At 37.7% G+C, this 26660-nt stretch overlaps 1 long non-coding RNA gene and 1 other non-coding gene across 3 annotated transcripts in view; one reads left to right on the forward strand and one right to left on the reverse strand.

Annotated features, from left to right (window-relative positions):
- LOC125092439 (uncharacterized) overlaps positions 1–26660 on the forward strand; it is a 322347-nt gene that overhangs the window by 21659 nt on the left and 274028 nt on the right. The window lies entirely within an intron of this gene.
- Positions 3028–3100, reverse strand: TRNAK-CUU (transfer RNA lysine (anticodon CUU)). The gene has a single exon. It is a non-coding gene; the product is annotated as a tRNA-Lys (tRNA).

Genomic DNA, 26660 nt, shown 5'->3' on the forward strand with positions numbered 1-26660 from the left:
GAAGGAACATAGATATGATCATTATAACAATATATTATTAATACAAATACTGCTATCAACATTCTCTAGATCAGCCCACTAATCTTCAGAGAGATGAAGGCACTTGCTCAAGGTCAAGTAACTTATAAATGAATGATCTGTTTTAAATTTTACAACTCCATTAGGTTGGGATTATTATCTCCCTTTTATATATGAAGAAACCAGGCTTAGAGAGATTAAGAAACTTGACTAGTCACTCAGATAACAGAGAGCTGAGATGTAAACCACATGTGTCTGAGGATAAAGATTTTGTTTAGGGTGCGTCTGTGGCTCACTCGTTAAGTGGCTCAGGTCATGATCTCAGCATCCTGGGATTGAGCCATGCTTCGGGCTCCCTGCTCCATGGGAAACCTGCTTCTCCCTCTCTCACTCTCCCTGCTTGTGTTCCCTCTCTTGCCATGTCTTTCTCTGTCAAATAAATAAAATCTTAAAAAAAAAAAAAAAAAGATTATGCTTGAACCCTAGACTAAGAGCGCCTGGGTGGCTCAGTCGGTGAAGCGTCTGCCTTCACTCAGGTCATGATCCCAGGGTCCTGGATCCAGCCGCACATTGGGTACCCTGCTGGAGCCTGCTTCTCCTTCTCTCTCTGCCTGCTGCTCTGCCTACTTGTGTTCTCTCTCTTTCAAATAAATAATAAAATCTTTAAAAAAAATAAAAAATAAACCCTAGACTACAGAATGATTTAGTAAACTAAGCTGTTGCCTACATGCCCACAATCTTTCCCCAAATTCTCTTTCAGTAGTCTCCATAGCAGTGGGCATCTCTTTTACCTTTACTGAAATTCCCATAATTTCTAGCTGGTTATGGAATGAAGGTGCATTATCTGTAGAATGCCCCAGTTTAAATGCTTGAGTATTGTAATGGTTAATTTTATGTGTCAACTTGACTGGGCTACAGTATGCCCAGATAGGTGGTAAATGTTATTTCTAGATATGTCCAAAAATGTGTTTCCAGAAGGGATTGGCATTTGAAGCAGTAGACTAAGTTCATCACCCTCAGCAATGCTGGCGGTCATCATCCCATCCATCCAGGGCCCAAGCAGAGCAAAAAGGCAGAGGAAAGATGCATTTGCTTTTTCTTCTAGACCTGGGAGGTCCATTTTCTCCTGCCATTAGACATCGGAACTCCTGGTTTTCAGGCCTTTGGAATTAGACTGAATTATACAGTTCTGAATTATACAACTGGCTTCCAGGTTCTTCAGTTTGCAGGGGGCAGATTGTGGGACCTCTTGGCCTTCATAACGGCAGGAACCAATTCATATAAAAACTTAAACTGTATGACATACAATTATATCTATATTTATATATATATAAATATATATCTCCAACCTAAATATTTATACACACATATATCTCCAACCTAAATATTTATTTATATAAATATTTATATATTATATATATATTATATATAAATAAATTTATATAAATAAATATTTAGGTTGGAGATATATGTGTGTATAAATATATATATGATATATTTATATATATATATATATAAATTTTTAGGTTGGAGATATATGTATGTATACATGTATGTATACATGTACATATATATATGTGTGTGTATGTATACATATACACACACACACTCATACACATATATCTCCAGTCTGTTTGTTCTGTTTCTCTGGAGAATCCTGACTAATGTATTACCTGGGGAAACACATCAGCCAAACTATACCATCAGACTGGCTAGTTTTCACATTTGACCTGAAGGGATGATACATACAATGTTTGCATTTGTGGGTACAACATGGATCAAAAGGGATTAAAGGTAGAGAAAACAAGTCAGAATGCTACTATCAAAAGAACTGACGACGATCTAAATTGCTGCAGTTTAGAAGGGAAAGAATTCGTAGGAGAAACATGACAAAAAACTGTGTGAAAAGCATTTCAATGTAAGTATGTATAATTCTGAGTTATCAGACTTCTCCATATGCTACATTGAAGCATGCATAATAACTGAAACAAAAAAAATCAAAGGTTTTCCTTTTTTAAAAAAGTTATTTCCTTGTGCTACCCAAACGTACTCAAAAGGCTAAATAAATAAAATCAAGTGTGACCTTATCATAAAGTTATTTACATCATTTATCTTAAAGATGGTCTCCATTGGGAGGAAAAAAAGATTGAATCCATAATATTTTAATCTATTGCTGTTGGTGTGCATAAGTCACACATTTCTTTACCTAGTGTTTGCATATTGATTGTAGCTTGACCTTAACAATTTATCATTTAGTTTTGTACCATCACCCTCCATGATAGATGTTACAGCTGAGGGTCTAGCAGCAATTTCATTATAGACCCCACATTTCAGGGTTTCATAAATAAGCAGTCAAAATCTATTGCAGGCTATGAGATGTTTTAGTTTGCATATCCATATTATCATTTTAGTTCCATATTGTGGCTTCCATCCATCATTTGTAGGATCATTTTTCATTTTCAGAGGCATTTCCTATAGGAATCCATTTTAATGACCATCAAGTGTGGAGGAAACTTACAACAAGAAGGGAAAGATATTAAATCCCATTCCTTTTCACCAATATAAATAAATAAATGAATTAATGAATAATACAAATTCTACTCTGATATACCTAAAGTTTACATGTGCTTATAGAATTAGTAAGTATATAAGCTGACTTTTAAAAATAGTCACACTATAAATGTATGCTTAGTGAGTAAATGACAAGTAGATTAAATATCATGGAAGGTATAAATTTTAAGAATATGCCCATGTCCTCAATCAGCTTATCATCTAAGAGTGGAGATAAAGATAGAAAAAAATAAATCTGGAATGGGATTTAATACTTTTTCCTTCTCTTTGTATATTAAATGTCAAATGAGTAGTACCGCAAGAGTTTTGAGAAAGAGAATGTATTTGTTAGTGCCTATACAAATGTTTAGCTACCCAAATGGTTAGTCCAGAGAGGGGTAGGTTGGTCTCAGGCAATCTTTAAGTGTTTATTTGTATCCTTTGTTTAAGTAGTCTCCATGCCCAACATGGGACTTGAACTCATGACCCTGAGATCAAGAGTCACATGCTCTACCAACTGAGCCAGCCAGGTGCCTTGGTCTTAGGCAATCTTTAGTCTTCAGAGAAAGCATGGCCTTGCCTGCATCTTAATTTTGCACTTCTAGCATCCAGAATTGTGAGACAATAAATTTCTGTTATTGTAAGCCAGCCAGTTGGATAATTTGATAGTAAAACCCTAGATAACTGGTACCATAGGTTTACTTAGTTTTTACAAATATACATTGTTCAGTGGATAAAGAATTTCTTAGAATATATAACTTTTTGGAATTTGTTGAATTATCTGAGGACCGGGACTGGGTTCTGGTTTCAATTAGGCAGATTGTGCTATTAATATTACCAATCATCCCCAATCCCTTCCCACTTAATATAGTTGGTTGCTGAATTATGTGTACTTGGTAAAAAGTGCTGTATGCCTGCACTGGGTCCAGTGTTAGGTAGTGTTGGGGAGGAACGCTTTCCTCTACCCTTTAAGATTCTTCTAGCTAGTCTAAGAATTCATTTGATGTGAGAGATTAAGGGGGGCAACTTTAATTATATGTACACAAAGGCCCAATAATAAACTTGAGACCCAAAGAAATGACCAAGGCAGGCAGCTTTTATTCATTTTAGACAAAGAAATATAAATCTGTGAGGAATTGACACAACAGAGAAAACTTCTTTAGAAGCTTCATTTAGTAAGGAATTCTTTTTTTATATTTATTTAATTTTTTTAAAAGATTTTATTTATTTATTTGACAGAGAGAGATCACAACTAGGCAGAGAGGCAGGCAGAGTGAGAGGGGGGAAGCAGGCTCACTGCCGAGCAGAGAGCCCGAGGCAGGGCTCAATCCCAGGACTCTGGGATCATGACCTGAACCGAAGGCAGAGGCTTTAACCCACTGAGCCACCCAGGCGCCCCTAGTAAGGAATTCTTAATAGAATTTAGGCTGGTGTAGTAAATCAGTAAAAGTAACAAAGGTTGGTTTACACAGCCTCCTTGGCCCTGAATTCCCTATCTCTAGTGATAAGGATGTCTCTTTACCTCCTGGTACAGGGAAGTTTCTTTTCACATGGGAGATTTATTTTCCATTTTCAGTGGGACAAAAGAGTGTCCTTTTTGCACCAGCTGTTTCTTAAGTAACTTTAATTCAAAATAATCAATATGCTATTGTGACATATTTTGGGGTAGCCTGCCCTAGGCCCCCACAGTAGAACAGGGGACAGCTATGATGTCATAAAAAAACCCCACTATATTCTGAGTCAGAGACTGAACATGCCTGTTAAAAATGTGAACTCAGGTATGTCATGTGTTATTTTGGCCTTGTTCTCATCATTTGTAAAACAAGAGTAATTAAAAAAATTTTTTTTTATTAACATATAATGTATTATTAGCCCCAGGGGTACAGGTCTGAATTGCCAGGTTTACACACTTCATAGTACGTACATTCCCCATTGTCCATAACCCCATCACCCTCTCCCTAACCCCCTCCCCTAGCAACCCTCAGTTTGTTTTGTGAGAATAAGAGTCTCTTATGGTTTGTCTCCCTCCTGATCCCATCTTGTTTCATTTATTTTTTTTCCCTACCCCCCCAAACCCCCCACATTACCTCTCAACTTTCTCATATCAGGGAGATCATATGATAATTGTTTTTCTCTGATTGACTTATTTCACTCAGCATAATACCCTCTAGTTCCCTCCACGTCCTCGCAAATGGCAAGATTTCATTTCTTTTGATGGCTGCATAGTATTCCATTGTATATATATACCACATCTTCTTTATCCATTCATCTGTTGATGGACATCTAGGTTCTTTCCATAGTTTGGCTATTGTGGACATTGCTGCTATAAACTTTCGGGTGCACATGCCCCTTCAGATCACTACATTTGTATCTTTAGGGTAAATACCCAATAGTGCGATTGCTGGGTTGCAGGGTAGCTCTATTTTCAACTTTTTGAGGAACCTCCATGCTGTTTTCCAGAGTGGTTGCACCAGCTTGCATTCCCACCAACAGTGGAGGAGGGAGGGTTCCCCTTTCTCCACATCCTCACCAGCATCTGTCATTTCCTGACTTGTTAATTTTAGCCATTCTGACTGGTGTGAGGTGATATCTCATTGTGATTTTGATTTGTATTTCCCTGATGGCCGAGTGATGTGGAGCACTTTTTCATGTGTCTGTTGGCCATCTGGATGTCTTTTTTTTAATAATTTAAAAAAATTTTTTATAAACATATAATGTATTATTAACCCCAGGGGTACAGGTCTGTAAATCACCAGGTTTACACACTTCACAGCAAGAGTAATTTTTGATTCACAAGATTGCTATAGGTAAAATGTGAAAGCACAGAACATAATTCCTGGCCTTGTGCACAGCTGGTAAATCTTCCCCTTACTCCCAGTAGGCCTCTCATTTCCTCCTCTTCTGGCTTCCTTTCACATACCCACTCTTTCACAGTGGGAATACTGCACAGATTTTTTTTTTTTTTTAAGAAAGCTGTATGCCCAATGTGGGGCTTGAACTCATAATCTTAAGATCAAGAGTTGTATGCTCTACTATCTGAGCCAACCAGGTGCCCCCTAAACACAGAATTTTTAAAAGATTTAGTATTAATTCACTCAGTGACAATTATGGGGACTAAGTTTTGTCAAAAAGCAGTAAAATAAGTACAACATTCAAAGGGCCATCATTTGTGAGATATAATTTTAAATTTCAAGTATATGCTAGAGGGATGTAATAAAACACAGCTGCCCCCCACCCCCAGCCACCATGTTTTAGGAAATGTCCTCCCAAAATGGATTCTAATATTAATTTGCAGTACGTAACATGTTTACTAGGCATCTGAAAAATACTATGTATGGCTTGAGGCAAAAATGGATTGCTTTCAAAATCAGAAAATGAACCATGAATCTCTACTGAGTAGATAACTAGAAGTAATTAAAGAACATTATAAGGCAGAATAAGTACTTTGGTCCACTGGTCTTTTAAATATAATGCAGAAGATTTGTTAGAAATATTTGGTGTACTTTTCATTATAGAAGTTTAAATCCCATTTTTAGAAATGTGACTACCTTAGATTTTTCTCTTCTCTGTCTCATTGTGATTTCCTACAAGCATTCCCCACTTGGCATATATAAAAGATAAATGATTGAAACAGAGGACTTTGAGGAAGGTATGAACTTACCCCAACAAGAGTAAAAATAAAGTAGACTCACTCTGCTTTCTTTGCTTCCGTATCTGTATCTGTAAGTCACAATTAACTTCTGGAAACCGTAGACATTGGGCAGACTCACTTTCTTGAATTCTTAGTGATGATACAGACCCAAATTATTTTGGGGGGGGGGGAGAATATAAGGTAAAAAGCAGTTTGGAGTGTGCCTTTTTCTTTTTTATGTTTGTTTTGCCTGATGTATAACACAAACTGATCTTATTGAAGTTGTCATTTCTGAAGAATAACTTTGAGGAAGGTCTTACTCATTGTCTCCTAAAGATGTACATTAGGGAATCTGATAACCTTTATGCTGAAAAACACACAGAAACAGAGATAACATCCTTTTAAAGGTACAGTGAGCTTGGAAAAAAATAAGGGACAATCCTAGAGGCCAAAGGCAAGAAGGCTCAGGTTTTAGTGGTCTCACATGGGCCCACATGAGTTTTTGACCTGGAATTTTAGTCTCTGTGTAAGTAGAATAGAGGAACAGCAAAAATCCACTGGTAAAGACACAGGGAGAGGACAGAAGTTTGTTGGTCTCCTGAGTTTTGTGGGAGGAGGGAGCTTCCTTGAATATGTGTAACCAGAAGCTTACCCTCAGTGGCTTTTCAGGTTAAACTGACAATATGTGCAAAGCGTAGAAACTCTCAGGATAGGACATCCATGTAAAAACTGTTACCAGATAGTATGTGCAGAAGCAAACACACGATCTCTTTGGAGAGACATGCTGTGAACTCCTGAACATCACAACTGTCAAGCATAAAGCTGAAGATGAATTTGCAATCCAGATTTCTAAAACCACAGAAGAACAATCCAACATGAGAATAAAATGACATGAAAAACAGCAGGATTATATTTTTAAGAATTTCAGACAATACTTCGCATGAAAGTCCATAAACTGAGAATGTTTTAAAAAAATAAAGATATCAACCTAAAATATGATAGAAGAATGAGATATTATTGGGGTGCCTGGCTGGCTCAGTCAATGCAACTCTTGATCTTGAGGTTGTGAGTTCGAGCCCCACATTGGGTACAGAGATTACTTAAATAAATAGAAACTTAAAAAAAAAAAGAGTGAAATATAAAAGACGAGTCAACAGAACTCCTGGAAATGAAAAAAACAATTGTTTCAACTAAATCTCAATGGCTGTCCTAGGAAAATATCAAAGAGAAACTTTTCACATGTGTGTCAACCTTTGTTTTATCAACATTTCTCTAAAGACACAAGGGATAAATTCTAATCTCACACAGATTCCTCTGTGGTTGTGGTAAAAAAAAAAAAACTCATTTAATGAAACTAGCAAAACTTTAAAACCAAAAGTGAGTAAGGAGAGTATAATAAGGAAAATGATAGGACAACATTCTCATGAACATAGATGTAATCATCATTAATAAAATGATAGTGAAACAAATCCAGCAGTATTTTAAAAGGACAAAGTTGGTTTACCTCAGGAATGTAAAGATGGCCTTACACTTGAAAATCAATTAATCTGTCATGTTTACCTATTAAGGGGGAAACTAATAAGACTGTCTTCATATATGCAGAAAGAAATGTTTGATAGAATTCAACATCCATCCTTCATTATAAAAGAAAAAAGAAAATTTAGCAAAGCAAGAATAGAAGAAATGTTTATTAGTCTGATATAGGGTACCTATGAAAAATTCACAGAAAACATCATACTTAATGGTGAAGTGATGAAAACTTTCTATTTAAAATCTGGAATGAGAAAACTACTTTTCCCAACTGTACTACTTTTATTCAACATTGTGATTAATACCTGAGTCAGTGCAAAAATTCAAGAAAAGAGAAGATGTATTAGAAAAATGTTACTCGGGACGCCTGGGTGGCTCAGTTGGTTAAGCAGCTGCCTTCGGCTCAGGTTATGATCCCAGCGTCCTGGGATCGAGTCCCACATCGGGCTCCTTGCTTGGCGGGGAGCCTGCTTCTCCCTCTGCCTCTGCCTGCCATTCTGTCTGCCTGTGCTCGCTCGCTCTCCTCTCTCTCTGACAAATAAATAAAATTAAAAAAAAAGAAAAATGTTACTCATTATTTGCATATAATAATCATTTATGTAAAGAATCCAAACTATATACAGATAAATTATTTGAATTAATAATTTATTGTTAATGTTGGGATGCATGATAAATACACATAAAAGTTGTTTCTGTCCTCCAACTATGTGAGGTAACAAAATATAATAAAAATGTTACCAGTTGTAGAAGCATCAACAACTGTAAATTATCCAGGAATAAATCTCACCCAAAAATATGCAAGACCTTTGAGAAGAAAACTGTATAATTTCAGTGAAAAGGTATTAAATCTAAGCAAATAGAAACACCACGTTTATGGATTAGAAAACTCTATGTTATAAAGATAGAAGTTATCCCCAAGTTGATTTATAAAGACAATAAAATTCCAGCCAAAATCCACACATTTTGTTGTGGAACTTGAGAAGCTAATTCTTAAAAATTTACTTGGGAAATCAGTAGTCCTAGAATACTCCTGAAGTTGCCACCAAGGTGTGGGAAGGTGTTACCTTACCAGGTTTCAGGAATTTTTATGAAGCTATAGCAATTAAAACATTATGGGATATTGGCTGAGAAAGAGACAAACAGATGAACAGTATAGAAAAGAAAGACTAGATTGTAGAGGGCACGGATTGCATGGAGCACTGGGTGTGGTGCAAAAATAATGAATACTGTTATGCTGAAAAAATAAAAAATTTAAAAAAGAAAAAAAAAGAAAGACTAGAGGTGAAATCCACATATTCAGAAACTTGAATTATGACAGAGATGGCATTGCAAATTGCTTGGGAAAGGAAGATTCTTCAATAATTGCTGATGGGGCAAATGCTTATTCATATAAACAAAAATCAGTTCTAGATGAATTAAGGTTTTAAATGAAACTAGAAAAGCAGGTTATTAGAATGGGGTCGAAAACTCTCTTAATACATAGAAAGCACAAACCACAAAGAAAATGTTTTAGATTCAGTCATATTAAGATGTTCTTAGAAAGGGGGCGCCTGGGTGGCTCAGTCGTTAAGTGTCTTCATCTCAGGTCATGATCCCAGGGTCCTGGGATAGAGCCCCACGTTGTTGGGCTCCCTGTTCAGCGGGAAGCCTACTTCTCCCTCTCCCACTCCCCCTGCTTGTGTTCCCTCTCTCACTCTCTCTTTCTCTCTGTCAAAAAAAAAAATCCCACCCCCCAAAAAGGGGTGTTCTTAGAAAGACCTGTAAATACAACTAAAAGACAAGACCTAAAGCTAGGAGAAAAGCACTGCAACACACATACCTGGCAACAAATCAGTAGCCGCAATATGTGAAGAACACATTTTAAAAATGCACCCCAAAATGCACAAACAATCCAATAGAAAAACATGCCAAATAATTCATAGGTGCTTTGCCCAAGAGGCACAAATGGCAAATAAGTATTTGAAAATATGTGTAGCCTCATTAGTAATTAAGAAAATGCTCATTATAATAATTGAACATCATTTTGTACCCTTAAGCTTATCAACAATATAAAAATCTAATAATATCAAATATTAGGATATGGAGTAACCCAAATTAGTCATTACTGCACATGGGAGAGTAATTTTGTTCAAGAAGTTTGAGATAACTTGGCATTATCTCAAAAAATTGAAGGTACATATCCCCCATGACCAAGAAAGTTCTCCTTCAAATTCTTATCCCAATCTATTATGCCCAGTGACCAAGGAGATGTAAGAATTTTCATAATTTCATTGCTTATGATTACAGAAACCTAGGACAACCCAAGTATCTGTCAGTAGTAGAATAAATATATTTATAGTCATGGAAGACATTGGGAGATGGAGAGGAGAAGTGAGTTGGGGGAGATCAGAGGGAGAGACAAACCATGAGATACTGTGGACTCTGAGAAACAAACTGAGGGTTTCGGAGGGGGGCTTGAGGGATGGGGTGAGCCTGGTGGTGGGTATGAGGGAGGGCACGTATTGCATGGAGCACTGGGTGTGGTGCATAAACAATGAATTTTGGAACACTGAAAAAATAAAATAAAATTTAAAAAATATAGCCACAAAATTAAATGTTAAGTGGTAATGAAAATTAATAAATTACAGTCATGAAACTATATGGTTTCTACTATAAGAAACTGTAAGAAAATAACTGAGTTAAGGGGAAAAAAAGAACACATTCAGTGTGTTTCCATTCATAAAACACTCAAAAACAGACAAAAGTAATATAATGTTTAAAGATACAAATACATATAATAAAACTATATGAAGAAAAATAAGGGACTAATAAGTGCAAAACTCCTATTATTTGGATGGCTGAAGAGGTGGGAGGAGGATGAGCTAGGAAATCATAAGAAGCATACATTAATATTTATTACATTATTGTGTTTCATATTCCACACATTTTATAAATATCTCTTTGTATCTACTCCTTAGTTAGGAAAAATAAGCAACAAACAAAATCCAACTGGACAAACCAAAAACTAAAAAACAAACAAACAAAACATGCCGAACCAGAACATAACAGCATTCAAAGGTGTGCATCAGCCAGAATGGGATGATTTTTCTCTTAGACTCTTCAGAGAGTAAGGGGAATTGGTGGCCTGCACATCAGAGATAATTCAGGGTTCTTGTGCAGACAGGGGCTGGCAAGGGGAAGGGGAATATAAGGAGGGAGCTCTGCAAGCTAATGCTAAGAGAGCCTAAGACCAGACAAACCATAAGAGACTCTTAATCTCACGAAACAAACTGGGAGTTGCTGGGGGGAGGGGGGTAGGGAGAGGGTGATGGGATTATGGACGTTGGGGTCAGTATGTACTATGGTGAGTGCTGTGAAGTGTGTAAACCTGGCGATACACAGACCTGTACCCCTGGGGCTAATAATACATTATATGTTTATAAAAAAATAAAATTATATATATATAAAAAAGAGAGCCTAAGACCTTCAAAAGCAGTATTTTAATAATGAGCTCACTATTCAGCAAAAAATCTGTTCCTCAAACAAAAGTCAATGGAGTGTATTTCTATGTTAGCAAAGGGCATGTTGGGGTGGGTTTGGGGAACCAGGACAAAGGTGGAATATTAAATGATTATTTCATTGTTGTATTTCAGAATGCTTTTTATTTTACTTATTTTATTTATTTATTTATTTATTTATTTATTTATTTATTTATTTAATTTCTTTTCAGTATTCCGGAATTCATTGTTTATGCACCATACCCAGTGTTCCATGCAATACGTGCCCTCCATAATACCCACCACCAGGCTCACCCAACCTGTCACCCCCCCTCCCCTCCAAAACCTCAGTTTGTTGCTCAGAGTCCATAGTCTCTCATGGTTCATCTCCCCCTCCATTTTCCCCCAACTCACTTCTCCTCTCCATCTCCCCATGTCCTCTGTGTTATTCCTTATGCTCCACAAATAAGGGAAACCATATGATAATTGACTCTCTCTGCTTGACTTATTTCACTCAGCATAATCTTCTCCAGTCACATCTACGTTGATACAAAAGTTGGGTATTCACCCTTTCTGATGGACGCACAATACTCCATAGTATATACGGACCATATCTTCTTTATCCATTCGTCTGATGAAGGGCATTTCTGCTCTTTCCACAGTTTGGCTATTTTGGACATTGCTGCTATGAACATTGGGGTACAGATGGCCCTTCTTTTCACTACCTCTGTATCTTCGGGGTAAATACCCAGTAGTGCAATTGCAGGGTCATAGGGAAGCTCTATTTTTAATTTCTCAAGGAATCTCCAAACTGTTTTCTAGAGTGGCTGCACCAACTTGCATTCCCACCAACAGTGTAAGAGGGTTCCCCTTTTTCCACATCCTCTCCAATACATGTTGTTTACTGTCTTGTTAATTTTGGCCATTCTAACTGATGTAAGGTGGTATCTCAATGTGGTTTTGATATGAATCTCTCTGATGGCTAGTGATGATGAACATTTTTCCACATGTCTGTTAGCCATTTTTATGTCTTCTTTGAAGAAGTGTCTGTTTATGTCTTCTGCCCATTTTTTGACACGATTATCTGTTTTGTGTGTGTTGAGTTTGAGGAGTTCTTTATAGATATTGGATATCAGCCCTTTGTCTGTAGTATCATTTGCGAATATCTTCTCCCATTCCGTGGGTTGCCTCTTTGTTTTGTTGACTGTTTCCTTTGCTGTGCAGAAGATTTTGGTCTTGATGAAGTCCCAAAAGTTCATTTTCACTTTTGTTTCCTTTGGAGACATATCTTGAAAGAAGTTGCTGTGGCCAATGTCGAAAAGGTTACTGCCTTTGTTCTCCTCTAGGATTCTGATGGATTCCTGTCTCACACTGAGGTCTTTTATCCATTTCAAGTTTATCTTTGTGTAGGGTATAAGAGAATGGTCGAGTTTCATTCTTCTACATATAGCTGTCCAATTTTCCCAGCACCATTTATTGAAGAGACTGTCTTTTTTCCACTGAATATTTTTTCCTGCTTCATCGAAGATTATTTGACCATAGAGTTGACGGTCTGTATCTGGGCTCTCTGCTCTGTTCCCCTGGTCTATGTGTCTGTTTTTGTGCAAGTACCATGCTGTCTTGGTGATCACAGCTTTGTAGTAGAGCCTGAAATCAGGCAATGTGATGCCCCCAGTTTTGTTTTTCTTTTTCAACATTTCCTTAGAAATTTGGGGTCTCTTCTGGTTCCATACAAATTTTAGGATTGTTTGCTCCAGCTCTTTGAAAAATGCTGGTGGAATTTTGATCAGAATGGCATTGAAAGTATAGACTGCTCTAGACAGTATAGACATTTTAACCATGTTTATTCTTCCGATCCTTAAGCATGGAATGGTCTTCCATCTTTTTGTGTCTTCTTCCATTTCTTTCATAAGTGTTCTATAAATCCTCGAATACAGATCCTGTGCCTCTTCGGTTAGGTTTATTCACAAGTATCTTATGGTTTTGGGTGCTATGGTAAATGGAATCGATTATCTAATTTCCCTTTCTTTATTTTCATTGTTAATGTATAAGCAACTGATTTCTGTACATTGATTTTGTATCCTGCCACATTACTGAATTGCTGTATGAGTTCTAGTAGTTTGGGGTGGAGTCTTTTGGGTTTTCCATATAAAGTATCATGTCATCTGCAAAGAGAGAGAGTTTGACTTCTTCATTGCCAATTTTAATACATTTTGTTTCTCTTTTTTGTCTGATTGCTATTGCTAGGACTTATGATACTGTGTTGAACAAAAGTGGTGAGAGTGGGCACCCTTGTCGTGTTCCTGATCTCAAAGGGAAGGCTGTCAGCTTTTCCCCACTGAGAATGATATTCGCTGTGGGTTTTTCATGGATAGATTTTATGAAGTTGAGGAATGTTCCCTCTATCCCTATACTTTGCAGCGTTTTAATCAGGAACAGATGCTGTATCTTGTCAAATGTTTTTTCTGCATCAATTGAGAGGACCATGTGGTTCTTCTCTCTTCTGTTATTGATTTGTTCTATCACATGGATTGATTTGCAAGCATTCATATTCATCAGGGATATTGGTCTGAAATTCTCCTTTTTGGTGAGGTCTTTGCTTGGTTTGGGGATCAAGGTAATGCTGGCTTCATAGAAAGAGTCTGGAAGTTTTCCTTCTGCTTCAAGTTTTTGAAACAGCTTCAGGAGAATAGGTATTATTTCTTCTTTGAAAGTTTGGTAGAATTCCCCGGGGAATCCTTCAGGTCCTGGGCTCTTGTTTTTTGGGAGGTTTTTGATCACTGTTTCAATCTCATTACTAGATATTGGTCTATTCAGGTTGTCCATTTCTTCCTGATTCAGTTTTGGAAGTTTATAGGTTTCCAGGAATGCATCCATTTCATCTAGGTTGCTTAACTTATTGGCGTATAACTGTTGATAATAAGTTCTGATGATTGTTTCTATTTCTTTGGTGTTAGCTGTGATCTCTCCCTTTTCATTCATAATTTTATTAATTTGGGTCCTCTGTCTTTTCTTTTTTTTTTTTTTAAAGATTTTATTTATTTGTCAGAGAGAGAGGGAGAGAGAGCGAGCACAGGCAGACAGAAAGGCAGGCAGAGGGAGAAGCAGGCTCCCCGCCGAGCAAGGAGCCCGATGTGGGACTCGATCCCAGGACGCTAGGATCATGACCTGAGCTGAAGGCAGCTGCTCAACCAACTGAGCCACCCAGGCGTCCCTCCTCTGTCTTTTCTTTTGGATTAGTTTGGCCAAGGGTTTTTATTTTTGTTTCAATTTGATTAACAGATAGTGTATTATTAGTTTCAAAGGTAGAGTTCAGTGATTTATCCGTTTTATATAATACCCAGTGTTCATTACATGGCATGCCTTCCTTAATGTCCATCACCCAGTTATCCCATTCCCCCAACTCCCTCCTCTCCAGCAACCCTCAGTTTGTTTCCTATGATTAAGAGTCCCTTTGGGAGCCTAGGTGGCTCAGTCGGTTAAGTGTCTGCCTTCAGCTCAGGTCATAATCCCAGGATCCTGGGATCGAGCCCCACATCTAGCTCCCTGCTCAGTGGGGAGTCTGCTTCTCCCTCTCCCTCTGCCTGTTACTCTCTCTCCTTATGCTCTCCCGTCCATCAAATAAATAAATAAATAAAAATTTTAAAAGAGTCTCTTATCCTTTATCTTCCTCTCTGATTTTGTCTTGTTTTATTTTTTTTGTCTCTTCCCCGTGATGGTCAGTTTTGTTTCTTAAATTCCACATATGAGTGAGATCATATAATAATTATTTTTCTGATTGTCTTATTTCGCTTAGCATAATTCCCTCTAGTTCCATCCACGTCATTGTTGAAATGGGAAGATTTCATTTTTTTGATGGCTGAGTAGTATTCCAGCACTCCACATATTCTTTATCCATTCATCTGTTGATGGACATCTCAGCTCTTTCCATAGTTTGGCTATTGTGGACATTGCTGCTCTAAACATTGGGGCATAGATGCCCCTTCAGATCACTACATTTGTAGCTTTGGGGTAAAAACCTAGTAGTGCCATTGCTGGGTCGTAGGGTAGCTCTATTTTCAACTTTTTGAGGAACCTCCATACTGTTTTCCAGAGTGGCTCTACCAGCTTGCATACCCACCAACAGTGTTAAGAGGGTTCCCCTTTCTCCACATCCTCACCAAGATCTGACTTGTTAATTTTAGCCATTCTGACTGTTATGAAGTGGTATCTTATTGTGGTTTCGATTTGTATTTCCTTGTGAGTGATGTTGAGGAGTTTTCCCCATGTCTGTTGGCCATCTGGATGTCTTCTTCACAGAAATGTCTGTTCATGTCTTCTTCCCATTTCTTGATTGGATTATTTGTTCTTTGGGTGTTTGATAAGTTCTTTATAGATTTTGGATACTAGCCCTTTATCTGATATGTCATTTGTAAATATCTCCTCCTCTTCTGTTGGTTGTCTTTTGGTTTTGTTGACTGTTTCCTTGCTGTGCAGAGCTTTTTATCTTGATGAAGTTCCAATAGTTCATATTTGCCTTTGTTTCCCTTGCCTTTGGAGTCATGTCTAGCAAGAAGTTGCTATGGCCGAAATCAAAGAGGTTGCTGCTTATGTTCTCCTCTAGGATTTTGATGGATTCCTGTCTCACATTGAGGTCTTTCATCTATTTTGAGTTTATCTTTGTGTGTGGTGTAAGGAAATGGTCCATTTTCATTCTTCTGCATGTGGCTGTCCAATTTTGCTAACACCATTTGTTGAAGAGACTGTCTTTTTTCCATTGGGTATTCTTTCCTGCTTTTTTGAAGATTAGTTGACCATAAAGTTGAGGCAGAATGCTTTTATGATGGTTTAAATTGCATTATGTGGGGGTGCCTGGGTGGCTCAGTGGGTTAAAGCCTCTGCCTTTGGCTCGGGTCATGATCCCAGTGTCCTGGGATCGAGCCCCACGTCGGGCTCTCTGCTCTGCGGGGAGCCTGTTTCCTCCTCTCTCTCTCTGCCTGCCTCTCTGCCTACTTGTGATCTCTGTCAAATAAATAAATAAAATATTTTAAAAAATTGCATTATGTGTTCATGACCAACTGTCTCAGCACATATTTATTTTTAGCTGAAGAGGAAAACAACTTCGACTAAATGGATATTGTTACTGACGGCTAACATTCACGCTAAGCTTGCTGCCCCAAATCCAATAAGAAGAGACTGTTTAACAGCCTCTTCACCATTTTGTAGCTGGATTAATGAAATCTTGATCCTGAATATTCCTAATGTTCTTCATCGTTCTGAGCCTCCATAACTCTGTGTTTAACAGTACTTAGGAGGAAACCGTCACATTTTCCTCAATCCTTGCTTTGGAGGAGTGTTGCTTCCGAGATTGGTTCAGGAAGGATACACTTGATTTCTGCGGGCCACCTGGAGAATCTGACATGACAAAAAGACTTGTATGTCGTCCTAGACCATGCCTGAAGCGACACTGACACTGCAACCAGAGTTGGGCCTCGGAGATCTGGCCGGGAGAGCAGTCAGAATGTTACTCCTTCTAGAGGTCATCTTCAAACATCATACCTTAAAGAGTTTTCCCATTGTCACAGCACTTATCTGGTTGTCAGAAGACAGGCTTTCTAGACTTATCTCTGACTTTAACACATGCCTTTGGGCACGTTATTTTCAGGACCTCAGTTTCTCCATCAGTAGCATAGAAGATTTGGATCAGGTGATCTCTGAAGGCTCCTTGGAGGTCAGACATGCTAGGTTTGTGTGATTCCAGCTGATTTCATCTACTCTCATGGTACCTTTCTGAGGTACGTTTGTGAAGGGCCCATCCCCACGTCTATTAAATGAGAGGATAAAGCAAGCAAACAAAAAATCCCCACAGGCATATCGAGGCTGAGGCTGTCAAAAGTCTAAGAAAAAGCATGTACTCTAGATGTATAGCTGATCCTACCACTCTCCTCTGTCATTTATTGTTTTTTATTTTTACCAGTAGTATATGGTAAACATTTTAGAATGGAATATTAAAGAGTTGGATGAACACATTGAACTTAAGTTGCAGTGACACTGCGGCTTAAGAGTACTGATATTGATATTTCTGTTATTGTTAAAATCACGCTTCAGAACAATATTTCTAGGATGAGGGCATCTGGGTGGCTTAGTAGGTTAAAGGTCTGCCTTCAGTTCAGATCATGATCCCAGGGTCCCTGCATAAATTGGTCTTCCTGCTCAGTGGGGAGTAGTCTTCTCTCTTCCTCTGCCTGCTGCTCTGCCTACTTTTTAAAAAAAATTTTTTAACATATAATGTATTATTAGCCCCAGGGGTACAGGTCTGTGAATCATCAGGTTTACACATTTCACAGCACTCACCATAGCACATACCTTCCCCAATGTCCATAACCCAACCACCCTCTCCCTACCCCCGCCCAACCCTCAGTTTGTTTTGTGAGATTAAGAGTCTCTTATGGTTTGTCTCCCTCTTGATCCCATCTTGTTTCATTTATTCCTTTCCTACCCCCCAAATCCCCCATGTTGCCTCTCAACTTCCTCATATCAGGGAGATCATACGATAGTTGTCTTTCTCCGATTGACTTATTTCGCTAAGCATAATACCCTCTAGTTCCATCCACGTCCTCGCAAATGGCAAGATTTCATTTCTTTTGATGTGCTCTGCCTACTTTTGTGCGCTGTCTCTCTCTGTCTCTCTCTCTCTCTCTCTGTCAAATAAATAAAATCTTTAAAAAAAATCTTCTAGGATGAGATTTAAAAAAAACCCAAAAAACTATTGTTATTCTGCCCCCTTGTGGAAGTTTTGGTGTACTACAGGAATCTCTCTTAAAACAGGTTCACTCAGTCTTGAAGAGAGGTTAAAAGGTTTTCTCTGTAAGACCCCAAAGTTCATTCTTCCCTCTCCCCTGCACCAGGCCCCCAAAGTCCATTCTGTATATTTGCAGAATATTTTCTTATAATTTTCAATTTTGTTACTCTGTTTAAGACAAATGTTTTTCTGCACAACTTTGAGAATTCTTTAGAGATTTCTAAAAATTTTTTCTAAGAGAGATCCAGTCTGAAAGATTGGCTGCTATATATCCAAAATGTGTATACTCCCCTACCTTACATAGGATTATTTAGACTGTATAATTTAAGAATCACTAGTCGAAAAACTGTTGATTATCATGTTTTTGAGGAAGTCTGTACATTTTGATTCTAAAATACATGTTCATTAGAGAAAATTTTAAAAATATAGAAAAGTACAAAGAAGCAAAAACACTGATATTTTCAGTAACGACTATTGACTTTCAATTATTTTATTCCAAGTTATTCTCCTAAATACATTTGTCATTGTTGTACATTGTAGGCAGTTAGTAAACAATTGCTGAATATACATTTTTTAAAAGATTTTATTTATTTATTTGACAGACAGAGATCACAAGTAGGCAGGGAAGCAGGCAGAGAGAGGGGGGGAAGCAGGCTCCCTGCTGAGCAGAGAGCCCGATGCGGGGCTTGATCCCAGGACTCTGACATCATGACCTGAACCGAGGGCAGAGGCTTAACCCACTGAGCCATCCAGGTGCCCCTGAGGTATTATTTTTATTGCTTAGATGTTAAAGCCACAAACATTTGAATGTAATTTTTTGAGTGAAGTTAAAAAAAGGTCTTTATTGAATTTCCCTAGGCCTGTGGAGAAAATGCAGTTTTTTTGAAAATACAATATTTTAAGTAGTCCAGTTAAATGTTTTTTACCCAAAATAGAAAGGATTTAATTACAAAGAAAAGGAGAAAGTTTTCCAAAGCTATGACAACTGTAGGTAGTTACGGCATCATAATACAAATCCTTTGAAGGTTGTGTTTAAGAATGCAACCTGACAAGTCCCTGGACTTTTTTTTTTTTTACTGTTCTATTTCCCAAAAAGGAATAGAACTAAGAAATAATACAGTTGGCTCTCCACGAAGCATTTCAAATACTATCTTTTGTGTCTGACATCATTAGACACAAGACACTTATACAAACTAAGTGAATACCAATGTAAACCACAGACTTCTGTGAGTTGTCACTTAAACTTTAGGGTTTGATATCCTAAAGCATATACTTTCTTTTTTTTTTAAAGGTTTTTTTTTATTAACATATAATGTATTATTTGTTTCAGGGCTACAAGTGTGTGATCCATCAGTCTTACACAATTCACAGCGCTCACCATAGCACATACCCTCCCCAATGTCCATCCCCCAGCTATCCCATCCCTCCCACCTCCCTTCCTTCCAGCAACCCTCAGTTCATTTCCTGAGATTAAGAGTCCCTTATGGTTTGTCTCCCTCTCTAGTTTTGTCTTGTTTCATTTTTCCCTCCCTTCCTCTATGATCCTCTGTTTTGTTTCTCAAATTCCTCATATCAGTGAGATATGATAATTATCTTTCTCTGATCATCTTATTTTGCTTAGCATAATACCCTCTAGTTCCATCCATGTCATTGTTGAAATGGGAAGATTTCATTTTTTTTTGATGGCTGAGTAGTATTCCAGCACTCCACATCTTCTTTATCCATTCATCTGTTGATGGACATCTCAGCTCTTTCCATAGTTTGGCTATTGTGGACATTGCTGCTATAAACATTGGGGCATAGATGCCCCTTCAGATCACTACATTTGTAGCTTTGGGGTAAAAAACCCAGTAGTGCCATTGCTGGGTCGTAGGGTAGCTCTATTTTCAACTTTTTGAGGAACCTCCATACTGTTTTCCAGAGTGGCTCTACCAGCTTGCATACCCACCAACAGTGTTAAGAGGGTTCCCCTTTCTCCACATCCTCACCAAGATCTGACTTGTTAATTTTAGCCATTCTGACTGTTATGAAGTGGTATCTTATTGTGGTTTCGATTTGTATTTCCTTGATGCCGAGTGATGTTGAGGAGTTTTCCCCGTGTCTGTTGGCCATCTGGATGTCTTCTTCACAGAAATGTCTGTTCATGTCTTCTTCCCATTTCTTGATTGGATTATTTGTTCTTTGGGTGTTGAGTTTGATAAGTTCTTTATAGATTTTGGATACTAGCCCTTTATCTGATATGGCATTTGCACATATCTTCTCCCATTCTGTCCGTTGTCTTTTGGTTTTGTGGACTTTTTCCTTTGCTGTGCCAAAGCTTTTGATCCTGAGGAAGTCCAGTAGTTCATTTTTGCCCTTGCTTCCCTTGCCTTTGGCGATCTTTCTAAGAAGAAGTTGCTGTGGCTGAGGTCGAAGAGGTTGTTGCCTGTGTTGTCCTCAAGGATTTTGATGGATTCCTGTCTCACACTGAGGTCTTTCATCCATTTTGAGTTTATATTTGTGTATGGTGTAAGGAAATGGTCCAGTTTCATTCTTCTGCATGGGGCTGTCCAATTTTCCCAACACCATTTGTTGAAGGGCCTGTCTTTTTTCCATTGGACATTCTTTCCTGCTTTGTCGAAGATTAGTTGGCCATAGAGATGAGGGTCCATTTCTGGGTTCTCTGTTCTGCTCCATTGATCTATGTGTCTCTTTTTGTGCCAGTACCTTACCGTCTTGATGACTACAGCTTTATAATAGAGCTTGAAGTTTGGAATTGTGATGCTGCCAGCTTTGCTTTTCTTTTTTAACATTCCTTTGGCTATTCCTCTGGCTTTTCTGGTTCCATATAAATTTTACAATTATTCGTTCCATTTCTTTGAAATAAGTTGGTGGCATTTTGATAGGGATTGCATTAAATGTGTCGATTGTTCTATGTAGCATAGACATTTTCACAATATTTGTTCTCCAATCCATGAGCATGGAATATTTTTCCATTTCTTTGTGTCTTCCTCAATTTCTTTTGTGAGTACTCTATAGTTTTCTTTTTTTTTTAAGAATTTATGATTTTATTTATTTGGCAGACAGAGATCACAGTAGACTGAGAGGCAGGGCAGAGAGACGGGGGAAAGCAGGCTCCCAACCGAGCAGAGAGACTGATGCGAGGCTCGATCCCAGGACCCTGAGATCATGACCCAAGCTGAAGGCAGAGGCTTAACCCACTGAGCTACCCAGGTGCCCCGAGTAGTCTTTAGTTTTCTGAGCACAGATTCTTTGCCTCTTTAGTTAAATTTATTCCTAGGTATCTTATTGTTTTGAGTACAATTATAAATGGGATTGACTCCTTAATTTCTCTTTCTTCTGTCTTGTGGTTGGTGTATAGAAATGCAACCGATTTCTGTGCATTGATTTTATATCCTGACACTTTATGGAATTCCTATATGAGTTCTAGTGGTTTTGGAGTGGAGTCTTTCAGGTTTTACACATAAAGTAAGCATATACTTTCTTATTCTGGAATCCCAACCATGTATTTATGACATTTTTGTTACTGAGACTGCTGGTGATTCCTTTTTGTCATCATGTTTCCTACAAAGTACCTGGAAAAGTAGCAATCTGTGAAAAATTCCAGCCAATGGAAGGAAGTCCTTCCATTTTTGGGGAGGACCACTTTGTCTCCTGCCTCTTGAAAGGTCCTGGGAGACCCACCTGGTTCCATGTGCTCTAAGGCATCATCAGAGGTGATAGAGGCTTGGCTTGTAAGATTCCTGGCTTCTGTGTTTACTTTTGTCTGAGAATATTTTCATATTTTCCCTGGTTGCTATGTAATTATTAGAATCATTTATTTACCTAATTAAAGGTTCTGCATACCTTTTCTCTAAGAGGGCAGATATCAGATATTTTAGGATTTCTGAGCTCTACAGTCCATTGCAGCCATAGACAATAAGTAAATGAATAGCTATAGCTGTGTTCCAATAAATCTTTATTTACAGAAATAGGCAGGTTAGAAAACAATGACTAAGGATGGAATTTAAAGCATCTGTGATGTCTCCTTTTCCTATTCTTAATCTTTAGTGGGTTGAGATCAAGAAAAAAAAAGAAATAAAATAGATTTAAAAAGGAATTAGAGGTGAAGTCTGGGATTTACAAATTAGAGGCCACACTCACTGCTATTTGCAGGTCTCGTTTACTAGTATAACACTCTATGATCCAAATGCAGAACACCAAGTCCTTGTCTCCAGTAGCTCATCCTCATAACAATTTTATCTGCAGCTGTCACCTTTCTTCGGGTCTGTGTATTTCTCTTCCCATTAAAGTACATGGCATACAAGGGAATCTTTCTTCACTAAGGAGTCTGTGTCATTTTTGTCTCTGCCAGATGACTTTTAACTTACTTATCTGGCTTTTGTGCCAAGTGCTAATGGAATTTGGGCACATGACCATTGCCACATTAAACTTAGAGACATAAACTAATGCTTTTGCATGTTTATTGCTTCTCTTTGCCTACAGTTTCCTCCCCACTGCAGTCCATAAATAATAAGGCGTATTTCAGGAGGGTCCTTTCCCCACCACTTAATCCTTTCCCCTTTAATGGCCCATAAATTTGACTACCATTTGCCTTGTTCTTTACTTTTATAAAACAGTGTTCTCATTTTCAAAAATGTTCTGAATAATTTAAAAGTTGTTTCAAAAGTATAATACTTTCCAAGTGACATCCAAAAAATTTGGGTTGGTTTTATAAATTTTAACTCCAGTGCCTCAATTAGTCTTCATTAATAGGTATATTTTGAGCATTTACTTCGGACACAGCATTACATTAAACAGTGTAAAAAACTAATATCTGTTGTTCAACTGAAACAAGTAGTTAGAAATTTGAGACAAATATCAAAGGTACTTTTTCAACTACCAAGAAAATCAGTTCAACAGAGGATATTGTCCAAGATTATCTGCATTCCACCGTCTGTTTTCTGATTTACTTTGCTAATGGAGATTTCAATTTAGTATTCTTACTACCAAATATACTGGTATATTCTGAGAAAAACATTATCCAACCTAGTTATTTGGGTAGTGAAGATAGAAATATGAACTTTTCTGGTACAGCATGACATATTCGAAGCCTAATATTTCCTTAGTTGAGGATTTTTCCTATGTGAAAAATTAATTGTGTGGTTGAGATCACAGAGAATATGTAATTTTATACTCTTGATTATTTTTACTTTAAAGATTTAATTAATTAGTAATTTATTTTAGAGAGAGAGGGAGAGAGAGTGTGTACACATGCACGTGGGAGCCTGCAGGAGCACGGGAGAGGGGTGGAGGGAGAGGGAGAGAGCATCTCAAGCAGACTTGGTGCTGAACTCTGAGCCAGAGGTGGGGCTTGATCTCACAACACTGAGATCACAACCTGAGCTGAAATTAAGAGAGGCCGCTTAATCAACTGAGCCATCCAGGCACCCCTTGATTGTTTTTACTTTAACACTATAAAATTATTTTCCCCATCTGATTATAAAATAACTTTGAAACATCTTTTTAATCATTGCCTGATATCTCAATGATAAATGAGATATCATTCCACTATTTTTTTAAAGTTTTGTGTTTGTGTAATTATATTTTAAAGTCTTAATTTTTTTAAAAATTTTATTATTTATAAACATATAATATATTTTTATCCCCAGGGGTACAGGTCTGTGAATCGCCAGGTTTACACACTTCTCAGCACTCACCATAGCACATACCCTCCCCAATGTCCATAACCCCACCCCCCCTACCAACCCCCCTCCCCCCATCAACCCTCAGTTTGTTTTGTGAGATTAAGAGTCACTTATGGTTTGTCTCCCTCCCAATCCCATCTTGTTTCATTTACTCTTCTAAGTCTTAATTTTTTTAAAGCAGTTTTACATTCACAGCAAAATTGATAGGAAAGGTAGAGAGTTCACTAATGCCCTGCCTCTACACATGCATAGCCTCCCCCATTATAAACATTATTCATCTGAGTGGTACATTGGTTATAGCTGATAACCCTGAATTGATACATCATTATCACCCAAAGTCCATAATTTGCATTTGGGTTTATTTTTGATGTACATTCTATGGGTTTGGACAAATGTGTAATGACATATATCCATCATTATGGTGCATTGTATTTTCACTGCTTTAAAAATCCTCTGTGTTCAGTCTATTCATCCCTCCCTCCCAACCTTGTCAATCACTGATCTTTTTATTGCCTCCATAATTTTGCCTTTTCCAGAATGTCTTATAGTTGGAATAATAAAGTATTGAATGTCTGTTTTCCACCATGTAAATTATGATATAATAAAATATCTACCTGTATCAAGATTTTCCCAAACTCATGATTATTTTCATGAGCCAGATTTATACACATGCTGGATGAAAAGTGCATTATTCAATGTTTTATTTTCAAAATTGGCTATTTTAGTAGGTATAAAGTAGAACCACATATTGTTATTTTGATGAGAAAAATGTGACTATTTTATTTTATACACAAACTGGATGGCATGGCAGCTATTTTATTTACTGATGGGAGCAAGGGTTTCTCTTTCCTTACTTGTTCTACCATCTACCTTAATTCATAAGTGACTAGATTTGATAGAACATGTTTATGTTTTGAAGTAAGCCATTTAAAAGTCTTTCTTAACACTTACAAATAGGTATTCATTTTAAAAAAATTTCTGTATTTTTAGAGAAAGAGAGGACACAAATGTGAAGAGGGAGAGAGGCAGAGGGAGAGAGTCTCTAGCAGACTCCTGGCTGAGCGTAGAGCCAGACACAGGGCTGATCTCAGGACCCTGAGATCATGACCAGCCCAAACCAAGAGTCATACGCTCAACTGACTGAGCCACCGAGGCCCTCTGCAAGTAGGCATCCTTATAAAGAAAAGAGCAGTTAGCACTGTCTTATTTTATCTGATAGTCAAAGTGATAAACTATGAAACAGTATCCCAGCAAATATTTTTAAAGGATTTTTATTTATTTATTTATTTTTTTGAGAGAGAGAGCATGAGAGGGGGAATGTCAGAGGGAGAAGCAGGCTCTCCACTGAGCAGGGAGCCCAATGTGGGACTCGATCCCTGGACTCCAGGATCATGACCTGAGGTGAAGGCAGACGCTTAACTAACTGAGCCACCCAGGTGCCCCCAGCATGTATTTTTAAGGATCATTTGCTAAGGATAATTTATTGATTCTGAAACATTTAAAATAAAAGATCAGATATCAGATTTTTTAAGGTTTTAAAAATAAGCAAATTTTGTATTTGGAGTTGAAACGGGTAAGTGTTATTACAGAATAGATTTTCTTAGGCAACTGTAATAACAAGGATCAAGACATCCCAGACTGAAAGAAAATTATTTCGCCATAAAAAGCCTTAAAAAAAAATCCCTGCTGTTCATCACAGTACAAACTTTTCCGGAGTGTCACCAAACATATGAAAGCCATTTCTAACCATTTTCTCTAAAAATTTGAATCATACTAATAAACATATAGTATTAAAATCTTTTAGCTATTGGAGTTCACATGCTGACCTCCAAATTTCAGGACAGAGATAAAGATCCGTTGAGTTACTCTCCTTGCTACGGAGGCAGAATTATATAGTATAGCAAATCTTGAATCTCAGACTTAGTAACCATGTTATTTTAAATCTCTTCAGCATTGTTTACCTTAGTTTTCTTGGCTATAAAATGGGAACAATAGTGATTCTTCTCTGGGGCTTTTGTAACATAAATGATAGGTTAAATATGCAACAGTTTTATAAAGTGCTATATACATCTATAAATTCTCAGTGTTATTAGTATTGAGCCTTTCTCTGGGTATGGTTATAACACTTGCAGATTTGGAAAAGAAGTATTTGTTCCTACGTTTCTGATGAAGGGATTTGGAAATCTTATTTTTTAGGAGGAATGTTGGTCACATTGATATGTTCCATTTTTTAACTTGTTTCTGATTTTCTTTTAATAAATTAAATTTTTGCATTATTTTTGGCAGTGGTTTCATTCTTTGGGTACCCGAGGCACTTGGAAAGTGTGTTAAAGCTGGATAACTACATTGGTTTAAAAAAAAAAAGATACCACGAACTGGTTATTTAAACAAGAGAGAAGGCTTGTTTCCCTATCATTTACTTTCATCTGCCATGGCATCAACTCTAAACATCAGAGACTTTTCCCAGGATTAGCTTTGCTAACTTTCCACAGCTATATACCCAGACCTACTGACCTATATTCACCAACTCTAACTGCTGAGTTTTGAAGATTACTACTTTTGTTATACAATAAAGCCTACATAATTTAATTCATTCAGGAAAAATTTCTTGCTCCCCTATCCTGGGAAGGGGCTGTGCTAGATTCAAAGGTGAATATAATATGACATAATTGATTTCTGAAAGGTCAGGATATAGTCATGGAGATGAAGTCATAAACAACCATAGTGCATTGTGTTCAGGGAAATGAAAGTGAAGCACACTGCTGCTGTAGGGAAACAGAGGCGTAAGACTCAACCTGGGGAGGGTGCCATGCAAGTTATAGAAGATATTATGATTGGGCACCTGGGTGGCTCAGATGGTTAAGCATCTGCCTTTGACTCGGGTCATGATCCCAGAGTCCTGGGATTGAGCCCTGCATCTGGCTCCCTGCTCAGCGGGGACCTTGCTTCTCCCTCTCCCTCTGCCCCTGTTCATGCTCTCTCTCATT

Source organism: Lutra lutra, chromosome X, assembly GCF_902655055.1.
Source record: "Lutra lutra chromosome X, mLutLut1.2, whole genome shotgun sequence".
Taxonomy (NCBI): domain Eukaryota; kingdom Metazoa; phylum Chordata; class Mammalia; order Carnivora; family Mustelidae; genus Lutra; species Lutra lutra.